Below are 8,347 nucleotides of genomic sequence, written 5' to 3'. Positions count from 1 at the left end.
ATCATTTTCTGAGGGTTTATTTAGCTGGGGTCAAATTGACCCCAAGGATAAAGAGTGTCGGTAAGATTTGAGGATAACACAAGGGTTAAGTCAATATCACACCGGAATTCTCCTTTAACATGGTGACGTTTGAGAGCTTGAAGGGCACTCGGAGAGTTCAGACCACCATCAAGGCCAAATGTTATCAAAAATGAAATATAATTTGTAGATGTGCCCCATGATTCACTCCTGCTCCAAAATGTAATGGGTTCTCCCTTGGCCTATGCTACTACACCCCTCCGGCAAGTTTCATGAAAATTGGGCCTTTGGCTAGTTTTTCTGTAATCCTGCTGACGGACGGACGGACAACCAGACGGACAGACAGATGGAATTCCAAATTAAGAACGTTCCTTTAAAATACTCTTTTCTGGAAAATAGACATTGGTCAATCTGTGAAGCCCTCTGTGACATGGATCTGGCCTCAGTGTCAGTTTTAACCCACTCATGGCTCCATCAGAGATGTCTTAGTTAACCATAATCAGCAATAATTATAGTGATAATAGTCTTGTACATAATATAGATAATTGTCAGTGGTTTTGAGTGTTTTTTTTTATTTGTCCTGCATCTTCCACTTCTTCAGGCTTGACATTTTAACGATTTTCACCCTTTCACCTAAATCTGAAATAGCCATCTCCCAAGATTGCTTTTAAAAGTCTGCCAATAAAAAGAAACTGCTGTGTCCTTTGGAATTTGAGCAGGCCATCCTTTTCAGACTGAAAGTAATTACACATTCCAGCAACACTGAACAAAGAACTTAGCGTTTCCATATAGATCCAGCTTCTCACCCTTGTAAATTTCATTTCTTCTGTGTAATATCCTTCCATCTTTCACGCTGGTGATAAATGGGGGCATCTAAACAGTCCGTTTACATGTAATTTAGCTGTTAAAGCCTCTTTAATGAACCTTTGATCAATATGTAAATGATGAACTTGATGTCATTGCCTGCTGGATGTGCACAGCAAGTGTCCCTCAGAGCCAGATGCAAATATGAATGCAAATGATGGAGCAGTCCTGCCAAGCATATAAAGACTAATCATTCAGGGCTGAGGCGTACAGCTCCATCGATGGACCAAAGGACAATCCACGGACTCCTCTGCCTGTTCAGAAACACATCTTTAAAACCAGACACCCAACAACAACAATGTAGGCAAAATATCCACTCATGGGAAGGGACTGGGTTTGTATTCCAGAACATTTTCCGACTTACCTATACAAGCTTACACAAATTATTTTATTCTTAAATGTGTCTTTAAATTAAACACATGGCATATGATTACAGAATCACTGTTAGTTTGCCAGTGTTTTTTTTACTTGCTTTAGGAAAACAATCATTATTTTCTGTGTTCGGCTTTCACAGTACATTTCTGTGCTTTTAATAAATGTCACGTCACAAACACACAATAACACACAATAAAAAGGCTCGGTGAGAGAGACACACACAGTGTACAGCACATACATGTTTCTCAACACATTAGACATGTCTAAAGTAACACAATGACGCCTGTTAGCTTAACTCCCTGTGGTGTGTTATTTTTTGTTTTTACGTTAAAGGGCATTCTGTGTTTTTGTTTTTTTTGTGCTGTGCTTAAAGTCTGCCACTTTGGGGACCCGAGCTCTTCTCTGCCCGCTGCCGCTCCTGCTGGCCATTACAGCCCAGCTGCAGGGTAAACAGCAGCCCTCCTGTCCCGCGATTATGTTTATCTTTTTGAGCTCGGGAGAGGCTCTGCAGGGGATCTGCCGCCGCAGCTGCCTGCTCTGCACTGCTCTCCTCTCCTCTGCTGTGCTCTGCGCGGCGAGGCGCGGCGCTCCCAGGCTGTAATTACTGTGATCCAGGTAGAAATGTTCATATTTCATCCCCCCGCATCGCCGATAACATCTAATAATCTGAAAGCGTTTCAAAATTGGTATCTCTCCCCCTCGCTCGCTCATGCATTATGAATGAGCCGCTGATTGCATTTCTGCATAGATTAGCAATCATTTCACAAACTCTTTTAATGTTATATATATACACACACACACACACACACACACACACACACACCACACACACACACACACAACTTGGGAAGTGGCCTCTGTGTTCTTTCTCGAGGTGAGACATCTGTCCGCTTAAAAACCTTGGCTGATTTAATTTTTTTCTCATATTTATTTATTTTCTGCTGAAATATTCTTTTTTTTTATCTCCCTCTCAATCTTCCTCTTCCTGATGTATACCTCCATGCATGTCATTGACAGGAGAGACTGCTGCTGATTGTCTTGGTGATTGTCTGACTATTCCAGGCAATTGGGAGGCCCCTGGAGCATCTGTTTGGCTATTGTTTCAGTGGCTTGCTTTCCGCCTGCGCGCTATCTTGTCTGTGGGCTGTTTCTAAAGACTGGTCAGCTGCTGCTATTAAGTAATCAGTGATAAGTGGCGGCGGTGGTGGCAGTTGGGCTGTTGACTAGGGCAGCCCGCTCTCTCACTTAACTGCCGTCTCCCAACTGAAAAAAAAAATGTCTCTTGATGTTGATGAAAAATGCCTATACTATGAGTCCAGAGGAACAACATGTGGATTGCTCTTGAAACAGTAATGGGTTTACTATCAGTTACTATCAGCCCAGTAATATACATTTGTCCCATATGCCTCATTTGAAAAAGGCTATTCATTATTTGGCTTAATGCATGTTCCATACATAAAATAAACATTCCATTTGACAAATTATTCTGGCATTATGCTACACAGGCCTATACATAATTAATTAAGTCAGGGAAAGGGGACACACATCTTCTGGTTCAGACTAAGAAAAATAGTTGTCAAGCAAAAATCAGCATGAAAGCTGACAAATAAATTGAGCTTGCCTGCATTTCTCTCCCACTGGCGACTTGGAAAATGGATCGCTGCGAATTCCACCTTCGGGTCAGACATGCTGTTGATAATTACAAATTCTGCCATGATATGAAACCATTGGCCTGTTGCCACTGCGGCACATTTCATTAGCATGTGTGTGACAACGTATGAGCTACGTTTGTGGACTCTCAAAATGCAGTTAACGTTAACTAACTTTAAGCTAACTGGTCTGGGTCGGTCTGCCAATATAAAATACAGTGTGTCCTCCACAGGTTTCTGAGAATTGCAAAATGAGCTCCACTGTTTTTATGTCGTTAGTTTGGCACCCTAAGTTCTATCAACATTAAAATGTAATATTTAATCTTATTTATAATTCAAAAAAAGCTTTTCGGAGGATGGAACATTGGCAATGACAGTGGATTTTTATAAAAAATGTCTTTCGATTGGAAAAAGGCCTTAAGCAGAACCAGCTCGGCCCAAAAGGGCCTGTAGCAGACGCCTGTGAAGCCGTCGGAGAGTCAGAGAACTAGAGATATATATAAAAAAAACTCTAAAGAGAAGGGAGCGGAGAGAAGGCTGCGTTGGGGCCCAGCTGTGGCTAGTAGGCTAAGGTCATCAGGCACAGGGCAGCCTCCACAGCACCAGTCAGGTGGGTAGGGATGATAAATAGGGCAGCATGAGACCAGTGGTGTCCTGTCTTTTTAGGAGTAGCAGGAGGAGGGAAGAGGGGAGAGGGAGAGAAGGAGGTCAGGGATGTCCAGTAATTGCTCACAGGACACCTATTTTAGCTTGTAATCGAGCGCTGAATGTAAAGGGATGGTCTGCGCGGGGAGCTCTGTGTGCCTCCTGTTCCTGGAGCTGATGAAACAAACCACAGCCACATCTGATGCCTGAGAGTAGAGGACAGGGTACAACCAGACATTCCAGCCCCCTGAAAAAGATGTCAAACAATATTCTATAGATCTAAAAAATCTATAGAGCAGACCAGATCTACCATCTGAAATGTACCAGCTAAATGCTAACAGAACACAACACACAACAGTATTAGCTCATGGACGAGACATTGTGTTCATTAGCCAACTTTGCACTCGGCCCATCATTTAAATCACAGACCAAGAAAGCTGACCTGTCCTTGGCCCCCAAAAGAGCTTCAAAAAGGCACCACATATCAGGAAGAGAGAGAGGTGCAGATAGTGAAGTCTACCAGACTCAGGTGTCAGTGTGAAGTCTTTGTCTTTGTAGCCTTTAAATGGAGAATCAGCATGAAAGGTAAATGATAGCATTGGGGAGTGTTTATATACCCCAAAGTGGCAAATGGAGTTTGAAAGAAGAAGAGGAAGAAGAGAAAGAGAAGCCTCAAGCTATAAGGCCTTTCAATCTTTTGCACCACGGGCAGCCCAAGGAATAACAAAAACCTGAGATGAAGGCAGGAAAGTGGGGCGTCTCAGAAGATTTGATGCATTTCAAAAAAAGCACCAAATCCTTTAAAACAGTGTGAGGATGCATTTCAAAGTCAGACGAAGATTTAACAGGTAAGCGGAGAGAGGGACAGAGAGGGAGAGAGAGAGAGAGAGAGGGGGGGGGGGTAGTGTAAGACCTGCTGGGGTTTTGTGCTGGTTGGAATGCGGACGAGCGGGCAGCTGCGCTCGCGACCTCACCCCTGTCTGGCCTCGGCTGCCCTCCCACACAGGTCCACTCTCTGACAGCCCATCACAGCTCTGCGGTCACAGCACTTTTTCTTCCTCTCTTTTTTCTCTCTCTCTCTCTCTTTCACTCCCTTCCTCCTTCTTTTTCAAGGGAGATAGTGTCTGATTGGGATCAGTGTGTGAATGGCCCTGTCAGATTGGATAAGCCGACAGTGTGCCCTGTGACGGGGACATATGGCATGTTTGACAGGGGGGAGAGGGTGTGAATGGCGCAGAATGATAAAGTGCTGCTTCCCACCCCCCCCCGGCAATGTCACGCTTTCAGGCAGCGAGGCGAGGGGAAGGCAGGCGTGGAAGGCAGGCACTGACCACAACTCAAGACAGGCAGCCTGGGCAAGGCGAGACACAAGGCCAGGGAGACCAGACCCACTCCCTCTGCCCCACTGCCTCTGACTTCTCCTTCAAGGTCCTGGGCTTCTCTTTCCCTCCCTGTCTCTCTCTCTCCCTCTCTCTCTTCCTCTCTCTCTCTCTCTCTCTCTCTCTCCCTGTCTCTCTCTCTCTCTCTCTCTCTCTCACTCTCTTTCTCTCTCTCTCTCCCTCTCTCTCTCTCTTTGTCTGTCTCTCTCTCCCCCTGTCTCTGTCTCTCTGGCTGACATCCTGCCCCTGTCCTTAGAGGCCCAGCAGTGACCCACTAGTCCTCAGTCAGTCTGTCAGCGTAGGGGGTTGTAATTGGATATCAGTTCAGTTTAGCTGTGATAGGCAAGGAGAGACCGCCTGCAGTGGGTTTTCCATCGCCGGCCTTCTCCTTCTCTCGCTCTCCCTCACTCTCTCTCACTCCTTCTTTCTCTCAACCTCCCTCACTTGTTCTCTCTTACTCTTTTTCCTGCTCCCTCGCTCTCCCTCTCCCTCTTTCTCTCTCTTCCCACGGTGAGGATGCCCATATTGTCTCTTTCTCTCGCAATCACCAATTTGTCTCTGCTGATAGATCACATCGATTCGCAATGTTGTGTACACCCTGCCTTTTACAATTGCCAGATCCACTCACAGCGAGGGGATCACAGAAGTGTTGGTGGTAATAGAGTTTTTTTCCTCTCTCTCTCCTTTCTTTCTTTCTTTCTTTCTTTCTTTCTTTCTTTCTTTCTTTCCTTCCTCCTCTCCTTCAGTGCCATTGCTGCTGGTGTCACTGCAGGAGGTGGCTGTGTGTGCGAGCGGTGGCAGGGACTCGGGCGCTGTCACATGTCACCGGGTGTGTTTGCGTCCGTGACAGACAGCCTAGGTGTCACGCTCAAGCTCCAGTGCCCCGGTCGTCACACGCCTCAGACTGGGTTCCCCCCAGGGGCCCACGGTCACAGAGGCTGCCCGCCATCCCATTGTCACACACACACACACACACACACACACACACACACACACACACACACACACACACACACACACACACACACACCCACACACACCCACACACACATACACACACACACACACTCCTCTACACACACACACACGCACTCCACACACATAAATCATATGCATAAAAACACACACATTTACTCAACCTCCATACATATCCTCAGGTTGTTTAGACAGGGAGGTCCGAAGGTCATTGACCGATTGCTGATGGCCAAATATGGCTCAGATGTTGTCAGTACCTGTGCCTTACAAACTGCATCTCTCTCCATGTCCTATTTGTCCCACATGTTGGCCTCACTTTCAAGGGAGCACACAACATGGGACAGGTCCCCCAGGTCGCTCGCCACTTTGGAGCCCAAGTGTAGCGGTGATTAATGTCACTATATAGTACTGTATGGATGACTGACATGCGTTTTTTATGAAGGTTGATCTAATCCTGTGTTGTTTGATCACCTCTCCCTGGTCCCTATAATGAATGTAAAGCTTCCTAACAAATTGCTCTCTCATACAATCATCCAAATTTTTTTTTCTTTTTTTTTTTTTTTTTAATGCCAGTGGTGCTTGGACATAGACAGAGAAGCTGGTCTGAAAATACATCCATTGGGATGCCAAAGAGGAGAGTCACACTCTGTCATGTTTTACCCAGCAGCAGGTATGGGGAGAGCAGAGAGACTAAGGAAGACCACTGTATGGGGTAAGGAACAGAAACCCTGTTGTGCTGTATTAGCTCTGCAGTTTTACCCTTGCGCTGTACTGCACACATTAGGAGCTGACTTGTGCTACTACAATATGGTACTGGTAACATATGGTAATGGTAACATGTGGTAATAGTAAAGTGTGGTATTGGTAACATGTGGTAATAGTAAAGTGTGGTATTGGTAACATGTGGTAATGGTAACATGGTAATGGTAACATGTGGTAATGGTAAAGTGTGGTATTGGTAACATGTGGTAATGGTAACATGGTTGTGGTAATGGTAACATGGTAATGGTAACATGTGGTAATGGTAACATGGTAATGGTAACATGTGGTAATGGTAAAGTGTGGTATTGGTAACATGTGGTAATGGTAACATGGTAATGGTAACATGTGGTAATGGTAACATGGTAATGGTAACATGTGGTAATGGTAAAGTGTGGTATTGGTAACATGTGGTAATGGTAACATGGTAATGGTAAAATATGGTCTTGTGGTATGTTATGATGCTCCCCTGGTGTGGAGTGGTTTTGTTTGAAAATAATAATTTAGGAGGAATGAAAAGTATTGATAGGACTATGTAACTTGATGACTAAAACATCTTAAAATATTGTTGGATGTGTTTTCCTTTTGAGATGGCTTCTCTGTTGTAGACGGGACTACAATATGGTAAAGTAAGTAATATTGACATTTACTGCAATGTTACATTGGTACTATTGTGAATGTAACCTAGCTCCATATAGCCTGTTCCCCTCAGTTCTGTTTCCACCTAGAAGTAAACGGGTCTGGTGAAACCAGGCAGTTGTGAGATATGAATGGGCAGTTGTGGTGGGAATGTGCTTAAGGCAAAGATATTACAGTATAATATGGGCTTCACTTCCTTGTTCACATAATCACAGCTTTGCAACAGAAGATTTGCAGATAAAAAATATGATTTCCAGTGATATTCCTTATTAAAAACAAGATAATCTACTGCCGTTATTGACTGAATTAATCATTAATAAATGCCAAGTCCCAAGGGCTTAAATAACCTTGAGATTTCCATCGGAGAATCCCGTAAAGAGAATCAATTAAATCGTGCATAAAGGACTTTTCTGATGCATGTGCCTTCTGGTGCTAGATCGAACAGTGAAAGTGTAAAATAGCTTTCATCCAGTATGATGACACTGGTGACAACATGGTGACATTTTCATTTATGGGAGAATTTCACCTTTTAAAACAGCTTTCTGCCTCTCACAACAGAGGTCCAGTTGAAACTGTGCATTTGTTAGATTTAGTAAAGTGCTATGGAGCATTTCAGTCATTCTGTCTAATATTTGTCAGGGTTGTAGCAGGTTCAGTAAATGTAAATGACCATCACCTCTCCCCACACACATCAATAGCTGAGAGAGGCATGTTATTCATCTTGGTGGCCAGGGAGAAGCACTTATATAGTTAACTGTGTATTTTTCAGCATGATTGAGGTGGAAGGTTCATAATCGTAGGATGTGGATGTCTGAATATTGTGAATATTGATCCCCCCCCCCCCACACACACACAGTACAACTGGGCTGAAGTGAGAACCTAGTGCATACATTTTCCGCCGACATTAGCTGTTCACCAATAGAAAGCACCATACCTCATACCATGTTTGATATGAACAGCTGTTATCAATGAGATAGCGTCACGCAGTAAGCCCAGGTGGAGGGAACAAAATGGCCTTTTGAGCGAGTGTGCTCTAGCATATCA

The sequence above is a fragment of the Alosa pseudoharengus genome, unplaced genomic scaffold, assembly GCF_046254945.1.
Source record: "Alosa pseudoharengus isolate Yale_2024_CS ecotype anadromous, Long Island Sound unplaced genomic scaffold, YU_APseudo_1.1 YU_APseudo_1.1_scf_6, whole genome shotgun sequence".
NCBI lineage: Eukaryota > Metazoa > Chordata > Actinopteri > Clupeiformes > Clupeidae > Alosa > Alosa pseudoharengus.
This window is presented reverse-complemented; position numbering follows the sequence as displayed.